Source organism: Solanum verrucosum, unplaced genomic scaffold (assembly GCF_900185275.1).
Source record: "Solanum verrucosum unplaced genomic scaffold, falcon-dt-bn FXZP01000081.1, whole genome shotgun sequence".
NCBI lineage: Eukaryota > Viridiplantae > Streptophyta > Magnoliopsida > Solanales > Solanaceae > Solanum > Solanum verrucosum.
Window position 1 is genome coordinate 876,567 of NW_026020233.1, and position 22,524 is coordinate 899,090.

Here is a 22,524-nt window from a genome sequence, read left to right on the forward strand (position 1 = left end):
AAATGGGTTGAACTAAAAATCGGGTTGAGTCATGACCCGCTCAAGTTTACTTTGGGATCAAATGGATTAAAAATCGGGTTGGGTCATAACCCGCCCAATTTGACCCCCTTAATATCAAGAATTTTAGCATATTGCTATTTAGCTTTTATAACCCCAATTTGAATTCCAACTATTATTTTTTTTGAAAAAAAAAAGTTCTCGATTTGAAGGGTGCACAGATCAAATATTATAGTTGTTGCATAACAAAAATTTAAAAGCTCAAAGGTAATTGACACCTAGGGGTCGTTTGGCATGAGGGATAAAAATAAATAGTCCTTAGATAAAAAAAAAATAGTCTAGGATAAATTTTTGGTGTTTTGTTTGGTTGTCAAGTTTAGGATAACTTATTCCACCATATATACGATAGTGATGGGACAAGTTATAACTCTTTTCAGTATGGAAAATACACCAGATTCCATGGTATAGCTCACATGGTATATGTCGGTTAATGGTAAAATCCCACATAAGATTATGAGTTTCTTTAAAGACTATGAGTTTCTCAAAAATTACGATTTAAGCTTATGTTATGATTTTCAAATGTTGCATTGACCTTGTCTCATGATTTATGATATGAGCTTATCGAGATTTAATAAGTTTTACTTGGCCATGCATCATCAAATTTTCAAGACTTAGCATGTTTCACATTTATGTTTATGCATGTTCTCCATATTCAGTACATTCAAAGTACTGATGCATATATATGTTGTGCCTATGTTGTTTCATAATGTAAGATTCGGCATTCCTCCCTTATGTCGTGGCTAGTGAATTGATCACTGTTTGCTTAGTTTGTGGTGAGTTCTCATGGTTCGAGTGCATCATCACACATTATGAGTTTCTTGTCTTATTCAGTCTTTCAGTTTTCAGACTTATTTCGTGAGCTAGGGTTTGTCCTAGTCACACCTATGATATAAAGGCTTGTTGTCAGACTTAGTATAATTCTGTATTTACTGTCTTTGTACTCTTATTTTGGTATCATCTTGAGTTGAAGTATTGAGACTAATATTTTTTATCTCTTTATATCGGTTATGTGTATCTTATTGTCATGCTTATGTCAAGTGGATTGTTTAGGTCTCTGGGATCTTATTCGTCATGTCACGTCTAGGGGTAGTTTGAGTCGTGACACTTGTGTGCCTTCTCTAATGCTCATTAGGGTGGGTGCCTCGACACTCGTTGTTCACCCACCGAGTATTATGTGTTTCTTAATTGGAAACTCCTTACTCTCTTGGAAGTCAAAGAAACAAACAACAATGTCCAAATCATCTACTCAAGTAGATTAATATTGTGCCATGTCAACTACTTGTAGTGAAGTGGTTTGGTTGCATCGTTTGTTGACTGATTTTGGCATTCATTTTTCCTCACCCACATCCATGTATTGTGACAATGAAAGTGTTGTAAAGATTGCCTCCAATCCCTTTTTCCATGAACAAGCCAAGCAATTAAGATTGATTGTCACTTTGTCCGAAAGAAAAGTGATGATGGTGATATTCTTTTCTCATGTTTCTTTTAGAGATGAAATGATAGATTTTTTCACCAAGTCTCAAACAAAGAAAAGACATGAATTTTTTAATTGCAAACTGTTGGTTGACCACCATCAATTTGAAGGGATGTTAATCACCATCAATTACAATATCTACCAACCATATATAGTTGATTACATATATCATGCCCCGAGGCTATCCCATTGACGTAACACGAGACCTAGAATCACGAGTGAACCCAAGCTAACTCTGTGTCTGGCATATCATAAGAATACTATAAAAGTTATTGAATAAAACATGTACTATACGGAAGCTAAAACAATGGATAACTGAAAGTGGGAGAAACCCAACTAGTCTGAATATGTAAAACATACTAAGAGTTTAGTGATAACTGAAAAATCACTTACAAACTCAAGTTGAATCTACTACTATGTATGAAAAGCCTCTAACTGAGTTGAGTTGCTGGGACTTGCCCCAGCTAAATCTAACAAAACTAAAAATTAAAAGTAAAGACTGAAATGAAAGCATGCCTAATGTCCTCGAAATATGAGGACTCAGCACTGAAACTATGAAATGCGGATCGAGAATCGATCTATGTGTGATCTGGATGTTGAGTACTTGAACCTACATCATGAAATGATGTAGCATAGAGTATGCATCTGTAACACCCTGGATTCGAAAAGAGGTAAATTTTGCAGATTTAGAGAGTTGAAGGTGTCAACTAACGGTGGCCACCCACGGACCGCAGGAAGGGTCCGTGGTTGGGCACCTCAGACTAGACTCATACCTTAGGACCACGGCCTGACCAACGGACCGTCGGTCAGACCACGGTCGATGGTCCAGGGTCCGTAGGTCGAACCCTCAGAAACCAGTCTCTGACCACAAAACGACAGTCGTGCAGGACGGTCTTTCAACCTGTCCACGGTCTGTGGTTCACTAGTCCATAGGTCGGCAATAAAACCTCTGAATTTACCGACGGTCAACCAGGATAGACCATAGGTCGATAGACAGTCCATCGGTCAGGGGTCGTCGGTCATGACTAGTAGTTATTTTTAGGGGCATGTGGGTCTTTTCCGATTTTAATTAAATCAATGTGGTGTCATTTTGCCTAAGTCTAGTACACCTATATAAGGATCTTTAACCCCCAACTTCCCCTGTTCAAGCCATTATTTCAAAACCCCAAAGAAATCCCAAAACTCTTATCTCAAATATTCTCCCTCTAGAAAGTGGAAGAAGAAGGAAGAGATTGAAGCTAGGTCAAGTTCAAGTCTCTAATCTTCAAGATTTTGTGGTCTTTGTGACTAAGGTATGAAGGATTTTCATCCATAGGATCCTTTCTCCTATGGAGTCCCCCAAAACTCCCCAATTTGTGAAGAAGAAGTCCCCAATTCTAGTTAGGGTTTCTTCCAATGTTGATCCAATTGAGTGGATTATGGTTGTTTATGATTGAATTGATAGAATTACATGTTTTATGATGAAATTAAATGTACCCTTGCCTATCCTATGTTTCTAGGGTAGAATTGATATAATTGGGTTTGATGCCATGAAGGGAAACTTTATGGGTTAGATATATCCTTATAGGATAGATGATTTATGGTTAGAATTGCTTGAGATTTAAGAATATATGATGAACATGATGTTAATTGCTTAAGATTAAAGCATAGATAAAGATCATGAGATGTAGTGCTTTGAGAGTAAAGCCTATACTATGAGTTGTTGATTGTCAATGTTATAGTGTGGAAGGGATACTTGCCACAATGAATTGTTAAGCGTGATTGTATGAATGTGAAAGGATTCCTCACATGAATGATTCTAGGTTGAAAAGATTGCTCACCTAAAATGAATCTAGACTAAAAGATTATATAATTGATGAGGCTAGAGGCGACTATCCTTGACCTCTATATGAGAAGGATATGAGGTGATTTCCCATACTCCTTAGTATTGAACAAGAGGTGATTCCCCACATTCCTATTATGATGAATGGACATGGAGGTAAGTACCATGATCCTTATGAAATGATGTGGAGGCGAGTACCCATGTCATATGATGTTGGTCATGGAGGCGAGTACCCATGATTCTAAAGTAAGTAAGGCAAGAGGTGAATACCCATTAGCCTTTGTAAGTTAGGCACATAGGCGAATCCCCATGTCTTTAAAAGTAAGTATGAATAATGTGATTTATGTTTTAAAGATATGAATAGCTTGGAGTGTTGCTTGATATGCCTTCCATGATGTAAGAATGACTAGGTTTAGAATGGTTATAAGATGTCTTAAAACTACGTCAAGTAGAGTCTTCTTCATAAGTGTGAAACACGCCACATTTATGAATGAGAGGCTACTAGATGCTTAGGAAACTTCATTTCTTCATTTCTCTAAGTCATGTCGTAGAGTTTAATTGTATAAGGTTTTTCTCCTAATCCTTGCACGATGGTTTTCAGGATATGACTACTAGAAGGGCAGTTAGAAGAAATGAGGAAGACAATGTGGGTCAAGAAGTTCCTCCCCAAGCTCCTTCTCAAGCTTCGATTGACCCATTGGCTGATAATATAACAAATGCGGAGGTTTGGTTGGATTTCCAAGTGTTGGCTCAAGTTGTGACGACCCAAGCCAATAGAGAGGTGGTGGTCCCCGTGAACTCAAATATGGGTACGGCGGCGACAAGAGTGAGTGACTTTACAAGGATGAACCCTCCAGAATTTTATGACTCCAAAGTTGAGGAAGATCCTCAAGATTTTATTGATGAGGTCTATAAAATACTTGTTATTATGGGGGTGACTCCGATAGAAAAGGAAGAATTGGCCACTTATCTACTCATAGGGGTTGCTCAGATTTGGTTCAATCAATAGAAGGAGACAAGGCCTGAAGGAGCGGGTCCCATAGAATGGGAAAGGTTTAAAAGTGTTTTTCTTGATAGATTCTTCCCTCTTGAGATGAGAGAGGACAATGTGCTTGAGTTCATTAACCTTCGGCAAGGAAATATGAGTGTAAGGGAATATTCTTTGAGGTTCACTTAATTGTCCAAATATGCTCCTTCTATTGTGGCAGATCGTAGGGCTAAGATGAGTAAGTTTGTGTCGGGTGTGTTCGACATGGTATTCAAAGAGTGCCGCACCGCTATGGTTATCCATGACATGGACATTTCTCGTCTTATGATGCATGCCCAACAAATTGAAGAGGAAAAGCCCAAGGTAAGATCTAGGGAGACAAAGAGGGCAATAACGGATGATGGTAACTTTTCATATTCTAGGTCTGATGGATGGGGTCATTCAAGGTTTCGGCAAAAGTTCTCCGGGTAAGGTTCTTCTAATGCTCCTCTAAGTTCTAACAATGAAAGGGTGTCTAACCCTAAACCTCAAGGATATGGTAGCAAGTCCTTGATGCCTACTTGTGCTAAATGTGGGAGAAATTATGAGGATAAGTGTAGCGGGTTCCAATGCTTGCTTTGGGTGTGGAAAGATGGATCATAAGATAAGGAATTGTCCTTCGGTTGTTAAGAATGAGGGATATACTCGTCGTAGGGCTCAACTCTACCTTTCATCCGGTCCAAGTGGTTCGAGTTCGAATGCTCCTAACAAAAACCGATTATATACACTCCAGACTAGAGTTGATAAAGAGAATTCTCCTGATGTGGTTACCGGTAGTGATAATTTTCCAAATCAATATGTATGCTTTACTTGATCCTTGTTCTACTTTATCCTTTGTAACGCCATATGTGGCTATGAGGTTTGATGTGCTTTCCGATGTGTTGTTATAATCTTTTTATGTCTCTACCCCTGTTGGTGATTCTGTGGTGGCTAAGAGGGTCTATAGAAGATGTCATGTTTCCTTATCAAAACGTTACTCTTGTTGACTTGATAGAGCTTGATATGCTAGATTTTGATATTATTCTTGGTATGGATTGGTTGCACTCTTGCTATGCTTCAGTTGATTGTAGGATCTGTGTAGTCAAGTTTTATTTTCCAAATGACCCTATCCTAGAGTGGAGGGGGGGAAATTCTATACCTAAGGGTTAGTTGGTTTCCTATCTTAAATATATAAAGATGATTTCTAAGGGATGCATTTACCATAGAGTTAGGGTGATGGATGTAGATTCTGAAACCCCTATTCTTGAGTCGGTCCCCGTTGTAAATGAGTTTTCGGAAGTGTTTCCAGATGATCTACCCAGTATTCCTCCAAAAAGGGAAATAGACTTCGGTATTGACCTTCTCCTAGATACGCAACCTATTTCTATCCCTCCTTACAGAATGGCTCCAACAAAACTTAAGGAGTTGGAGGAGCAATTGAAAGATTTGTTGGATAAGGGTTTCATTCGATCGAGTATCTCTCCATGGGGTGCTCCAATTTTGTTTGTTAGGAATAAAGATGGTTCCCTTCGTATGTGTATTGATTATCGGCAATTGAACAAGGTGACCATTAAGAATAAGTATCCTCTTCCAAGAATAGACGATTTGTTTGACCAATTTCAAGGGCAAGTTATTTCTCCAAGATTGATCATCGGTCAGGCTATCACCAATTGAGGGTAAAAAAGAAGATATTTCGAAAAAGGCTTTTAGAACCTGATATGATCATTATGATTTTTTGGTTATGTCATTTGGTTTGACTAATGCTCCGGTGGCATTTATGGACTTGATGAATAGGGTGTTTAGACAATACCTTGATATGTTTGTAATTGTGTTCATTGATGATATTTTGATTTATTGAGGAGTGAGGGTGATCATATTAATCATTTGAGGATTGTGTTGCAAATCCTTAAGGAAAGATAACTTTTTGCTAAGTTTAGCAAATGTGAAATTTTGGCTAAGGTCTGTGGCTTTTCTAAGTCACATTGTTTGAAGCAAAGGTATTGAGGTAGGTACGATTAAGACGGATGCGGTCAAGAGTTGGCCTAGACCTCTATTGTCGATAGATATTAGAAGTTTCTTGGGTTTGGTCGGTTATTATAAAAGATTTGTTGAGGGGTTTTCTACGATTGTCTCTCCATTGACGACTTTGATTAAAAAAAAGGCTAAGTTCATATGGTCCGAAGCATGTAAAAAGAGTTTCCAAAAGTTGAAAGATAAGCTTACTTCCACTCCGGTGTTGACTTTATTGGTTGGTACGGATGGCTTTGTGGTGTATTGTGATGTCTCTAGAGTGGGGTTGGGATATGTGCTTATGCAAAATGGTAAGGTGATTGCCTATGCTTCAAGGCAACTAAAGTTTCATGAGAAGAACTATTAGTGGCGGTGGTATTTGCCTTAAAGATTTGGAGGCATTTTTATGGGGTTCATGTTGATGTTTTCACCGACCATAAGATATGTGTTTACCCAAAATGATTTAAATCTTCGCCAAAGAAGGTGGCTAGGATTATTAAATGACTATGATATGAGTGTTCTTTATCACCCCGGTAAGGTGAATGTAGTAGCGGATGCTCTTAGTCAACTATCGATGGGTAGTGTTGTAGATGTTGATGATGATAGAAAAGAGTTAGCTCGGGATGCCCATAGATTGGTCTGGCTGGGTGTTCGATTGGTAGACTCCGCCAAGGGTGGTGTTATGGTTCATAAGGGTCAGAATAGTCTTTTGTGGCGAATGTTAAAGCAAAGCAATGTCTTGATCCAACTTTGGCAGAATTGAAGAAAGAGGTACTTAGAAGTCCGTTGAGGCTTTCTCCCAAGAGGGAGACGGTGTCTTAAGATATCAAGGTCATTTGTGTGTTCCTAATGTTGATGACCTAAGGGAACATATTTTGTCAGAAGCCCATAGTTCTCGGTATTCTATTCACCCGGGAGCCACCAAGATGTACCGTGATTTGCGGGAGATCTATTGGTGCAATGGGATGAAGAAGGATATTGTGGGATTTGTGGCCAAATGTCCAAATTGCCAACAAGTGAAGGTTGAACATCAGAAACCATGAGGTTTATCCCAAGACATTAACATTCCTACTTGGAAGTGGGAAGATTTGAATATGGACTTCATAGTAGGGTTTTCACGAACTCGGCGACAATATGAGTCGATTTGGGTTATAGTAGACCGAATGACAAAGTCGTTCCATTTCATTCTCGTCAAGGTTTCTTATTCGGCGGAAGACTATGCTAAGTTGTATTTGAGGGAAATGGTAAGGTTGCACGGAGTGCCCTTGTCCATTATCTCCAATAGAGGTACTCAGTTTACTTCACAGTTTTAGAAGTCTTTCCAAAAGGATCCAATGTTTGGATTGTTCATTTTCCTTTGATTGAATTAGCCTATAATAATAGCTACCATTCTAGTATTGGTATGGCTCCATTTGAGGCTCTTTATGGTAGGAGGTGTATATCTCCTATAGGTTGGTTTGAGGTGGGTGAGGTTGCCTTGATAGGGACTGAGTTAGTTCACGAGGCAATATGTAACACCTCGGTAATTGGAAAAACTAGAATTAGAAAGAACTATTTTTGGAAAGAATAAAAGTTGGAAATTTTGGCAAGTTATGCTAACTATGAATTTTGGGTCAACTTCAAACGACCATAACTTTGACTACAGGATGAGTTAGGTCTCCTATAAGATATCAAATGAAAGGTCTTGAATCCTCTTTCCAACGCCACCGAGTTTGCTAATTTTCGAGCTTGTATGAGGGAGATATGCATGTTTGAAGTCGGACTATCTAGTTAAGGAAAGTTACCTAGATTTAAGAGGGGTATTTTGGTCTTTTCCTTACACTATCAAATGTGTTTTGTTGTTAGTAATTAATTAGGGGTCTAAACTGAATTGATTCAGTTTACACAATCAAAATTCATGCTAGGATTTTGGAAAAAGGTTCAAGAGGAGTCAAGATATCGTCAAGTTCTTGAGGTTTCATTGCGGATTTCGCCAAGAAATTGATCCCTAAGAGGTATGTGAGTTCACATAGCATTGGGTTAGTTCACCCACGCACCAATTATGTTATTTTTCAGCATAATTTCGTCATAGAAAGTTGAAAGTTTGATGTTCTTGATTAGTGTTCTTGAATTTTCTTTCGTTCTTGAATTGGGATGGGATTGATGAGTTCTTGAGGAAATCATGTAGATTTTAAGAGTTGGTTTTGAGTAGATTCTTGTGTACATGTATTGGGTAACTGAATCTAAAGAGAAATTGAGAAAATTAATCGAATCTAATCGAATTAAGGTCAGAAAACGATTTGAAAATTTTGTTGGAACCACCTAGGGAGGGGCAGGCGTGGAGCTCCCCATATTCGCTAGAGGGGCTGGGGCGGCGTGCTAGCAATGCGCCAGAATGTGCTCTCTGAACTTTAGGGGTTGGCGCCCCGTGCCAGCAGTGCGCCCGGGACATCTGCCCTCACCTATTTTCGTCGTTTAGCCCGTCTGAGTCCTTCTAAAGTATACTATCACTTCCTATTGATTATAACTACTCTACACTACTTCTAAACATCTAGAAATCATTCATAAGCATGAATCATAACCCTTGAATCCATAATTCAAATTTAAGGTAGAGTTGAGAGTCGAGTCTTGAGAGTAGGTCTTTTGCAATTATTTCCCAACTTGTTTTAAATGACTTTAAGACTGAGTAGAGTGAGTTCATTTTCTTTAAAATGATATATGGGAACTAAGTATTCCCAAGATCAAATGACTTTATATTTAAGATGAGAGGAAACACTAATTTCCAAAAGAGTTTTCATGAGCAGCTCTGAGTACCATCTCTTTTAAGAGATAGATTTTTTGAGTAATAATCTCAAACCGCAGAGAAAGTTATGTTTTTAAACATATGAGCTAGTTACATTTTGGGAATAGTATTGAGCACCGATACGGAGACGAGTTCAGATAGCTCAAGGTCTCCATAAACCATGTAGCCAATGTGGTAGAAAGTGTCATACTTTTTAGATGATTCCTTAATGCTTTTTAGCATAGACTAGTGGATCCACATAGTGAGTAGTCCTATACCCCGACAAAGTATAGGGCATTTATGGGCATTTATGGCAGTATGGGCGAGATGTTGTATCATCACATAGCTCTTAGTGATGGTTATCGATTAGAGAATCTCCCACAAAGTTACTTGTATTTTCATATACAAAACTTACTATTGTGTTTTTTTAATACACTGAGTTGTTGTTTACATGTTTTAAAGCTTTTGTTTATACTACACCTTTAGTATTGCTTTATATTGAAATGAGTTGAGTTTATTTGTGACGAGGTAAGTTTCTTCAGTTCATTTTCAAGCTTATGTCTTGTTTTAAAATTTCCCTCACATGCTCGTACATTTCATGTACTGACGCCTGTCACACCCTATTTCGAACTGGCCGAAACAGTTCACAACATAATATGGCTGTCACTCTGATTTTTGAAAAAAAAAAGTTTTGTTTTGTTCTAGAATCGCCACCTAAATTTTAAGGAAAATACTAGGAAAACCATTTTCTATGTGTAAATGTAAACTCTGTTTAGATTTACAAAACCAGTGAAATTTTGAGTAAGGGTTTTGGTTACTGCAGGGGAAAGTGCTAAGCACTCCTTAGAGCCTATCTGAAGATAGTCCTTAAACTCAATTTAGGAAAATATGATTTGGAAAACTTGTTTATTTATTTGCTTTAAAAATCAATGATAAGTTTATTAGTTAGTTTAAAAGGAGTGCGATACAAGGTACGACATATATATGTCTTATAAAATAGATTTAATAGATTTAATAGTAGTATTGTAAAATAAATAAATAAATGTACTTAAATATACGATATATTCATATGTAAATAAATAAATAAATAAATATATATATATAGGTGTATCATAATAAAATTATCCTAAAAATATATATGTTGAATTTGCGAAAATATGTCGTCTTATTAAGACTTGAAAAATAAGATATGTAGTAATATGTGATGTGTAATTTGAATGAAAATATATAGAATGGAATTTCCAAAAATAAAATAAGATAAAATAAATGATACTAGATGTTAAAATATTATATAAAGGTTTGTGATCTTAAATATGTTTATTATAAATTGTAGTATATACATGTAAGTTGTGTAAAACATGTAAATGTTTATTATTTTATTTGCATGTGATGATAAGTTAACAATAGATTGGATTTAGTAAAATAATATGTGTAAAGTGTAGGAATAAATCATAAAAATAAATAAATAACATTCGGGATAGTAGTTAAAAAAAATAGATTATGTAGAGAAAAATATAAAATATATACCTTTAAGTGTATGACATGTATATGTACATACCTTGTATTTGAACCTGTTGACATATCTAACATTTTGAAATAGCATGTTAAAAGATTAAAATGTTTTTAACAATGTCTGATCCGAAAAGTAAGAATAATCAATACATTTTTGTAAAGGGGTGATGTAAAAAGTATAAAAATAAGCCTAACTATTAGGACTCATTCTATAGTCACATTTGAAAAAAATATAATTCCAGAAGTTAATTATTTTAAAGTTAATTATTTTTAGCCTTTATGTATCTCTAAATTCATTTGGAAGTCCCAATTTATGAGTTTTATTTTTTCCTACTTAAGTACCTAAATGAATATTATTTCACCTTTTAAAACTTCAATTGAGAATTTTAGATGATAAGTTTTCCTATTCCTTATTATAAAAGCCTAAGTCGATATATATTTCTTTTCCCCAATTTTAAAACACTAAACGAATAATATTTTAACCTTTCGAAACTTCATTTGATAGATGTCCATTTGATGCGGGAGGCTCTATGGGTCCGATAACGTCCATGCCCTAAGCGGTAAATGGCCAAGGGGAGCCCATCACATGGGGTGACTGAGCTCTTCGTGGATGGTAACTTCTGTGCGATCCCACTCAAACTTTACACATTGGTGAAGAGTGGAAGGAACCACTCTTGCCATGTGAACCCATGGTCTTCCTAGCAACAAGTTGTAGTTGGATGATACATCCGTCACTTGAAATAGGATGGGAAATTCAGCCGGCCCCACTTGCAACGTGAGATAGATCTCTCCAATGACACTTCTTTGCGTTCCATCAAAGGCTCTAACTTTGACATGACTTTCCCTTATCTCTCCCATATTAACTAACATCTAAATCCCTCAGAGTGGTGAAAGGACAAATGTTGCATCCAGAGCCACCATCAATTAAAACTTGAGTCACAATCTTATCACAACATTTGACTGCGATGTGAAGCGCTTTGTTGTACCCAACCCCTTCCACAGGAAACTCGTCCTCATGGAAATAAATCTTGTTAGCTTCCACTATTCTTCCAATCGTTGAAGCTAAAGTTTCACTTGTGGTCTCTTTTGGAATGTTCACTCTGTTTAACACATCCATCAAAGCATTCCTATTAGCTTCAGAACTCATAAGCAGAGACTAAATAGATATGTAGGTTGGCGTCTTCTTCAGCTATTTTTCGACCGAATAGTCTTTAGACTGCATCTTCTTCCAAAACTCTCCGGCTTCAACATCGGTAACATTCTTCTTTGGATTCTGTTCTTTTCCAAGAGCTCTTTGATTTAGGTCCTTTGGGGCATAACACCTCCCCGACCAAGTCATCCCTTGAGCCACGGCAGTGTCGATCATCTTGCCCTTGGCACTTGCTCGATAGTCCCAAGGGACTGCTTTGGTGTCATACTCAGGCTTCTTAGCAATTAGAGTGGTCACTACAACTCTTGGGAGATATGTTTGGACATTCAGAGGTTCTCTTAGTTGAACAGTGATAACAGGTTGCACCGAAGATGTCATGGCATCCGTTTCATCTATGTTTGGATAGTCAAGGGTCCCATATTCGTCATCTAGAGTAACCATGTTGACTTCTCGATTCTCATGATTTGGCAAGGGGTTGTTATTCACATTGGGAGGTACTAGTGTGCATTTGATTACTCCTCTTATGATCAAAGACTCGATCTGGTTCTTCAAACCATAACAATATTTTGTGTCATGTCCTTGGATTCCCGAGTGGTAAGCGCATCGCTTGTTTCCATCAAAATTGTGAGGAATTGGATTAGGAAGTTTTCCTTCAATTGGTTGCAGCACTCCCGCTGTCCTCAACCACTCAAACAATTGGGCGTAGGGTTCAACAATCGGTGTGTAAGTGCGAGCATTTCTAGCTTCAGGATTTGGATATGGTTTCGATGCATATGTTGGTCCATTTTGGTGGATTGGTGCTTAGACAGGGACATATGGTCTTGGAGGATTTTGGTATGCAGGTGCTCGGGATGGATTATAGTGCGGTTAGGTATTATATACTGGGACGTGTGAAGTATGCGCAGCGATTTGGAGATTGTTGGGGGTATCGATGGGATGGTCCTCCTTATTGGTAAGTGGCAGCTGAAACAACCTCCCTTTTCTTTTTGATGCTGCCAATGGAACCCGATTGTATAGCCCTACTTGCAGCTTGCAATGCGACCATAGAATGAATCTTCCCAGATTTAACACCCTCCTCTATAAAGTCTCCCATCTTGACCAATTCTGAAAACTTTTGACCCATCATTGACATCATCTTGTCAAAGTAGATACCTTCTTGAGCTCGAATAAAGTACTTCGAGAGCTCAATCTCATCTAGTGGTGGGTGCACCCTCGCGGCCTTAGTTCTCCAACGTCGTGCATATTTCTGGAAATTCTCAGATGGCTTCTTCTGTATATTGGCCAATGAGAATCTGTCAGCAGTAATTTTAGTATGGAATCTGAAACGAGTCATGAAGTCCTCGGCGATTTCCTGCCAGTCACGCCATTTGCGAGGGTCTTGGCGGGTATACCAGGTTAATGTTTCTCAAGACAGACTCTGAATGAACAACTTCATCCTCAACTTCTCATTTCTCCTTACACCGACTAACTTGTCACAGTATGCCCTTAAATGTGCGTGAGGGTCACCCTTTTCATCAAACATGTCAAACTTCGGTGGTTTGTACCCTACCGGCATGTCAATGTCTGGATGGATGCACAAGTCATCATAATCCAGACTCTTTGTCCCTCTAGTGACTTGTAAGCTTTTCAATGATTTTCTCAAAGCCTGAAGCTGGGGCATTTATCAATGCATTATATTTTCTATTTCTTCATATTGATCGACCTCGTATGGGACATTAACCACAGCTGGCATAGTGAAGGTAGGAGCTCCAGCAGCATATACGGGTGGAACATGTGTCTCATAGGGAGCGGCGACATGTGCCCCAAGTATCTGCTGCATTGTAGGTATGGTAGGGTCGCGATTAGAAAGGTCAGGAACGGTCCGAACTATCGTTGGAGAAGCTGGTGCAACTCGACCGTGAGTGGGAGCGTGTTGAGTTTGTTCTGGCTGATTTGGCAAGTTGGCAGAAGGTAAGTCAGCCTTTGGGAAGTATATAGGTGTCTTGAAAGTAGGGAAAGTGGTCACTGACAGTTTGGCCAAGTGTCGCACTTGACGCAATTCTTCCCTCAAGATCTTGAGTTCTTGTTCCATGTGAGCCATTTTCTCCTCGTTTTGAATGTCAGCTATACTTCGAGAACTTTCGAGATTCTCAATAGTTACTACTATGTTTGCGGAAGCATTGAATTCGTCTTTATCAGTCATTTTTCCCTTTGATCGAAGGTTGTATCGTGAGTCAACACAAATCAACGTACTTTTGGGGATAAATAAAGAAAACAAAACAAAGAAAAAAGAAAACTATGTTAGATTGGGAAATATTGAAAGATGTAACAAATATGTAAATGTAACACATATATACACCAATTCGGCGACATTCAAAGCGCGTCCTAATATAGAACCTGTTTTTGCCTGAGGTAGGCCTACGTTGCAATTAGTTTGATAATAAATGATCCATTTAAACACATTTTAGATTTGGAGCAAACATAACTTCATATATTAAGGTTTGTCTATTACAACGATGTAAGGGTCAGAAGCCGAAGAAATGAAAGTACAGGGGTGGCCATATGGCATACAAGAGGGATAGCTCATACGGCCTTTTGAGGAGCTTATGAGGGAATTCAAAGAAGAAAGATGATCTACGGCCAGGTTAGGGCATCGTCATCATCATCTCCCAAGTCATAGCAAGTCCCCGACTGATATCTGAGGATTTGTCGATTTTCCATTCCCAGTTGTTTGAATCTTCCCTTTTATCAAACCCTATGGAACCATATTCCAAGTGAGCGTCTTTTACTGTTGGAACATGTTCATCCTCTATATGCATAACTCCTCCATCTCTACGGTCATACAAATTAGGGTCATACTCTGAGTATTCTTCTAGATCCTCTTCTATCTCCTCAGTTGGCTCTCTAGGATCCTCTTCTGGGTCTTCCTCCATCTCTTCATTTGGTTCATCATCAACTGCCCGTATGAGATGGTCGATAGAACGTGGGGTCACCTGCTGATACATGGTCGTAGTGATGCGCATGAGGTTTAATAGCTCCAAGTCAATTTGATTTGACCTTTGAGTGTCTGTGAACCCCAAGATTCCCTAATAGCTAGGCCTAGCGAGAATTCCTCCTATAATAAACCAAGTATAATATTTAGGCGTGCACCACGATTCAACCCTCATGTCTGAGTCAAGAATATTGCACCATTCTTGTACCAAAGCAGCGATCCTTTCGATCGGGATTATTCCTTCATAATTGACCTCTATCAATGCCATATTTGACCATAGAGGAATGCCTTGGGTAATCCCAAACTGTTGGAGGACTCTTAGAGGTGCGTAGGGCTGAAAGCCTTCCAACCCAATCAACTCAATGAAATAGGCCTGATTAGTTCTCAATAAAGCTCAACCATGGACACACGATAGTCGCTATTGAATGTGGTTCCCTGTGAGGTGGGCCAAGAAAAGGCGCCAACCATCTTCATCATTTGGGGCATCCCACATGCTCAATCTCATTGCATGGCTTCTGATTTTGTTGCGTAAGACTACTTCAGAGCCATTTTCTGTATGTCTTTGATAAAAGTGTTCTAACACCCAAATCTGCAGCAACAAGTTACTTTCCTTAAAGTGATCATATCCTCTAGAGCAGAGGGATAATGATCGAAATATTTCTGCTAAGATCATGGGTACGATGGTCACTCTAATAGGTCTCATAAACATGAAGATGACCATAGGCAGTAGGTTGATGTCGACACACTCTTTTTTCTTTGGGAAGATCATAATACCCGAAAAGGCCGTCATGAAGACAATAGCCCTGAGTCTCTCTGAATCAACACTAGAGATGAAGAATTCTTGATGGAACCTATCATAGCTATCTCGACGATCGAACCTTTTAAACAGATAATCCAACCTGACCCATCCCTCGTCAACTCTTCGCAAACATTGGCCTACCCTCAAACCCAAAGACTGGAGAAAATTAATTCCTAATGTAGTGTGCGGGGCCAAAGGTACTCTGCCAGCCAACTGTAAGTCAACAATTTGACTTATCTCTTCCAATATTGGTGTGATTTCAAAATCTATGAACTGGAATGTCACTGTTGTTGTTGGTTGCCAAAATTTAATCATTAGAGTAATTAGTGACTTGTTTGCCTCCACATTCAGCAGATCAGTTAACGACCCCAAGTGTGGCATAATCTCATTTTCGTAGGCCACTTGAATGTTTCCCCACCACTTTTTCAAAGTTCGGGGGACCTCAGTCATCATCCTGATATCAGGAAGGTTTTGGTTGATTTGGATTTGAAAGAAAGGGTAGAGGGTATGATGAGTTTATTTGATCCAAATCCGTTAAGTGTTTAAATTTGGATAATTTATATCAATTTCACACAAGTTTATGTCGTCGAGTTTTAAAGAAGAAACTCATTAACATTTGGGTGGTTTCCTAAACGCAATGACAATACTGTATATTGTCTTGTCTAAAGCTATGCAACATTATTTTAAAGAGTAAGATATTTTCCTAGATGATTAAGAGTGGAACTGAGTAATTGCGATAAGGTGCACTATCTTAATTACACCAACTTTGAAACTAAGAAATCCAAAGAGAGTTTCGGAGGAGTGCAGGAACACACCACGTGTGTACAATGAGTGCGTGTATGGCCAAAGACTCGATAAAAAGTGTAAATGACAGTGTAGAGAAAGCAGTAACAAATAGTGTTTTAAAACAAATAAGAAACATAAGTTTGGATTTCACTTGCGACCTTTCAGTCAAAGCAATATATCAAATAATAAGTTGAAAATAAATACGTAATCTTAAATATTATTCCTAAATCGAGTTTTATAAGGTTAAAACCTAGATAAGTTCCCCAGCAGAATCGCCAAGTTGTCGCACCCTATTTCGAATTGGCCGAAACAGTTCACAACATAATATGGTTGTTACTCTAATTTTTGGAAAAAAAAAGTTTTGTTTTGTTCTAGAGTCTCCACCTAAATTTTAAGGAAAATATTAGAAAAACCATTTTCTATGTGTAAATGTAAACTCTGTTTAGATTTACAAAACCAGTGAGCTTTTGAGTAAGAGTTTTAATTATTCGAGGGGAAGGTGTTAAGCACCCCCCAGAGCCTATCTGAAGATAGTCCTTAAACTCAATTTAGGAAAATATGATTTGGAAAACTTGTTTATTTATTTGCTTTAAAAATCAATGATAAGTTAATTAGTTAGTTTAAAATGAGTGTGATACAAGGTACGACATATATATGTCTTATAAAATATATTTAATAGTAGTATTGTAAAATAAATAAATAAATGTACTTAAATATACGATATATTCATATGTGTATATATATATATATATATATATATATATATAATAAAATTATCCTAAAAATATATAAATGTTGAATTTGCGAAAATTTGTCGTCTTATTAAGACTTGAAAAATAAGATATGTAGTAATATGTGATGTGTATTTTGAATGAAACTATATAGAATGCAATTTCCTAAGATAAAATAAATGATACTAGATGTTAAAATATTGTATAAAGGTTTGTGATCTTAAATATGTTTATTATAAATTGCAGTATATACATGTAAGTTGTGTAAAACATGTAAATGTTTATTATTTTATTTACATGTGATGATAAGTTAACAATAGATTGGATTTAGTAAAATAATATGTGTAAAGTGTAGGAATAAATCATAAAAATAAATAAATAACATTCGGGATAGTAGTAAAAAAAAATAGATTGTGTAGAGAAAAAATATAAAATATATACCTTTAAGTGTATGACATTTATATGTATGTACCTTGCATTTGAAGCTTTTGGCATATCTAAAATTTTGAAATAGCATGTTTAAAGATTAAAATATTTTTAACAATGTCTGATACGAAAAGTAAGAATAGTCAATACATTTTTATAAAGAGGTGATGTAAAAAATATAAAAATAGGCCTAACTATTAGGATTTATTCTATAGTCACATTTGAAAAAATATAATTCCACAAGTTAATTATTTTTAGCTTTTATGTATCTCTAAATTCATTTGGAAGTCCCAATTTATGAGTTTTATTTTTTCCTACTTAAGTACCTAAATGAATATTATTTCACCTTTTAAAACTTCAACTGAGAATTTTAGATGATAATTTTTCCTAATCCTTAAGATAAAGGCCTAAGTCGATATATATTTCTTTTCCCCAATTTTAAAACACTAAACGAATAATATTTAACCTTTCGAAACTTCATTTGGAAAACTTTTAAAACTATAAGCCCCCTCTTTTCAACTTAAAAGGCTTGAAAGAATATTATAAGTAAAAATGCTAACCCATTTTTTAAGAAAATATATTTTGTATCATTTGTTCTAAATGTGTCTAAACTAAATTCATAAACAAATAATATCAGTTCACGTAAAATAAACATCAAAATAAAGGACAAACAATATATCAAAACTTGTAAGTAAAGATTAGCCAATATATCCAAACAGTATAATTAAAACTCGAAAAGAGGAAGGCTAAGAAATATTGGATTCCTAATTTGCGAGACTCCAAGCATTGTGATGATCCTAATTGCTGTTGGCCTAATACTTTAGGCCAATAACGAGTTTCAAAATAGAAACTTCAGCCCTCCGGTTGTACATGAAACATAAGAAGAGGCAAAGATTGGTAACTTAATATTGAGCCAAAGATCAGTCACAACGTATGTAAACTTGAAGTGATACAAATACTTTACTATTTTTGAGCAAATATATTAACTAATCCAATGTGGTTTAGTATACCTGTTGACACCCAATTTTGGACCTCCACAACATATATTAATTATCGAGTTTCTTAAATGTCGAATGACTTGAAATAATTAGTTTTTCAACATTCAAAATATTTTTCAAGTTATTTTAGCCGCTTTTATAATTTTTAAGTAATATATATATTTTGTATAGTTAGTATATTTTTTAAAAAAAAATTCAAAAATCATCTCAAAAAGATTTTAATTTTAGTAGTTTATTAAATTAACTTAGTTTAAATTATAGCTATAGTTTTGAATCGTTAGTTTATAATTAAGTTGATTATTTTATTTCGTTAAGAGTAAGAAGCTCTTTAATTAATTTGTATTAATTCATCTTGTGTAAATTTAGGCCAATTTCATCAATCAAATTCGAGTTGGTTACCTCCGAAATTTATTTGAGCTATTGTTTGGTTACAATTTTTAGCCAAAATGAAACATTCTAGTCAACCCATCTTAATAAATCAAGTAATGGGCCCTCTTCCTTTAATTTTCTAGCAGCTCTTTACTGCTCCCAAGCCCAACGCCAATTCCCTTCTCCAATATGCTGCAAATCATCATCAGCAGCCCACCAACAATTATCCTGACCCGGCCCAACTCTTCTGTTCCTCAAAAGAAACCCAGGAACAGTTGTACGCAACAAACACTTCCAACGTTAACATCATCTTCCAACAGTCGTAGCAGCATGGAGCAGGTAAGACATCTGCAATTTCGTCCTTATAGCCATGAGATTGAGCGGCGTGGCGTTTCAAGGACGAAAAGATCGATCGAGCTCGTCCATCTCCCCTTTCCTCTTTTGGAATGGTTCAAAATTGCGAGAAAAGTATGTTTTCCTTAATGGTGAAAGAAATGGGAGTTTTGAATTCGAAAAATGGGCCTCGAATTCGGATTCACCCATTTTCCCCCCAACTCGTCAACCCTAATCTCCTTCCAAATATTCCTTTTTTCGTTTCAGTATTGGGGGGGATTTTTTTTTAAGTTGAAATTTTTTGAGTTGGATAAAAAATTAGAGATCAATATTGGAAAACTTAGGGAAAAGAAAGGTGGGATTTCAGGAACAATCATTCGATACTCACGAACTTTTAAAACGTTTTTCTCTAATTCTGAATTGTGAGGAAATCTTGTTCGAGTCTGGTTTGCGTTCTTGTTAGCTGCTCAGGATTAAACTCGTGTTTGTGGTGGTGGAAACTCATCTCCTCCTGCTCATCCCGTCCTTGCTCGCTGCCCATCGAAAGGTAAACAACTCTAATTTATTTTTTTCTTCTATTTTGTTTAGTTTCCAGTAGAAGCTTAGATGTGAGTTGCAAAATAGTATGAGACTCGAGATGCTTTTGCGGGATGTGTTCGAATCTAAGCGATAGCTTTTAATCCTCATTTTTTTTTGTGAATAATGTATGTTTAGATTCTAAGATAGCATAATGCTCGTTTTGATTTATTTTCCCTGTTTGTATCCTTCTCGAGTTTGTGGTCGTTTCGCTTGTATTGTTGTTTGTTCACGGGTATGGTCATGACGTAATACTCTATCTTTCCATATAAAAGAGAGCATTGATGGAATTTTCTTGTTCAACATTGTGGAACTTGTTGTTGATTTTTAAACAAATAGGGTAGAGAAAATGAAAGAAAGCTGTAGAAGCTGTAGCTTTTTTTTAAAAATGAAAATATAACTAAAATATATCCATAATTCGAAAAGTTAATATAACAATAAAGTATCTGTAATATTTACAAACATTCAATGTGTAGTTTTTTATTTTTATTTTTATTTTTTTTAGACATGTACAATCTTACTAATTAATTAATCTTTCTTTTTAAAAAAAAAAGAAATTTGGTCAATTGTCGTTGTTTTTCTTTTTAAAAAATAAATAATTAATTTTTTATTTTTTAAAAAAAGAAAACTCTACATCATAAAAAGACTTGATTTAAAACCACCGTAATTTGAAACAAAAAATAATTTGAACTATAAATTTTTTAAAGGAAGAAAATTTCTCAATCAAAATTAAAAAGACTGGTATAATCATGCAAGAGAGAAATGAAAAAATGAAAAAGTTACTCCTCAAAATTCTCCCAAATAAACTAACGTGATATATTTTCTTTATGAATTTTAAAATTAATAACTACTTTATTTTAAAATTTAAAATGTAAGGGTAATTATTTATTTTATTTATTTATTTTTTATACATTTATTTACTGATTTATTTTTTAAAAAATAAATTAATTTTGCTAATAAATTAACAATGTCCAAAAGGGTAACTCATAGTTCTTATGCTTATTTTCAAGATTATATAGACTAGGTCTCACCTAGGCCTAAAGATTTTGATCTACATTATTTTTGTATTGGTCAAATTATGGTCCAGATGTTTTCCCTTTTCATTATAGGATACTTTGTCTTGTCTCTTCCATGCTAGTTTAAATATGTTGTAGCATAAGAGTTTCGTACACTGTTTTACTGTTTGTATTTGAGTTAGCTTAGCATATTATGTCTTAAATGAATTTATATGGCACCTCTTGAATTTGGAAAGTTAATTTTGTATAATTTTTTGACATGAAATTTGCAATAATAATAATAGTAAATTTACGTGTTTGAAAACCACGCAAAAGATAAATAAATATTACAAGTCATAATAATAAACCATTCTAAAGTATTTAAAACGCATTTTGACTAACCATTTAAAGCTTTTGTTTGTTTAAATAGTATCTTTTATATATGTTTTGAATATCTATTGTTTTAAATTTAAATATTAATTTGTTTTAATCTGATTTAATTCCAAAAATTTATGACAAGTATTTGAAGCGAAGAGAGTAGTGAATTACCTCCTTATTTGAACTACGTGACTATTTTTCGAAAACTATGTACATTAATTTATAAGAAAGTCTATTGGACTTAATCATATTAATTTATAATTAACTTGCTTACCTTTATATTGTGATATACACACTCCAATCATATATATAAGAAAATATTATTAGCATAAATTGCCATCGTCTAGTACTTGAAACATGCTTGAGTATGTGCCCTTGGATACATTACTATTTACTATTTTATAATTGATGAATCACGTTATCGTTTAGAGCTAAGGTTTGAAAGATCTTATTATGATTGGATACTAAATTTTTATTATTATTTTTTCTCATTTTCTCGTTGCATGTAAAATCTGTCCGAGTCATCATGGGCTCTACCCTTGCATTTTCTCATTGGGCCACGGAGGCCCAATCCTTTATTCAAGTCTACCGGCCATTTAAAAGCGACGTACAGGTCCCAGAGTCAAAAAATATTGGAGCAGATTGGAGAATTGAAAGATTGGGCCAAAGGCCCACTTTTAATTCCAAAATTGTATTTTGTTATTTATTGGGCCTAAGCCCATTTAATTGTTATTCTTATTCTTGTCAGTTCTTAGGACAGGTGCCACTCAAATGGGCCTTTGGCCCAAAATGAAAAATGGGCCCAAATACTGGCCCAGACGGACAGAAAAAACCAGATTTGGGCCCAAATCTCTTTCCCTCTTCATCTTAATTATGTTTGCTTACCTGTTAATATTTGTTGTTAATCTTAGGGTCGAAAAGTTCAAATCCCTGAAAGACGCTTATTTTGTTTTAACAATTTAACTGAATCAGTCATCACTTAACAAGACTTAAAGAATAACTTTTTTTTGCAAAATTAGCTCACTCAGATAATATTTAAGTACTTCCCTTTTCCCTTTTAAAATAGTTCTAACTATAAAACAACTCAATTTTGCAATTTAAATTAAGTTAAATTATTTTAGCCAAATAATTAATTGCCGGATAACCACATTAGTGGACATCCTAGGTGCTTTTAAAACCTTCCTAGAATGTTAATAAGAACCTCGAACCTCTTTTTTAAGTTTTCATTAGATTTCTGTTTTAGTCTTTTGAAAACAACAGTTTTCTTGATTTTTCTTAAAAAATTAAGTGGCGACTCTTAAAACAAATCTTAAAATATATTTTCCTAAATAAACAATACCAATATTCACGTTTCGGATAAACAATAAGTC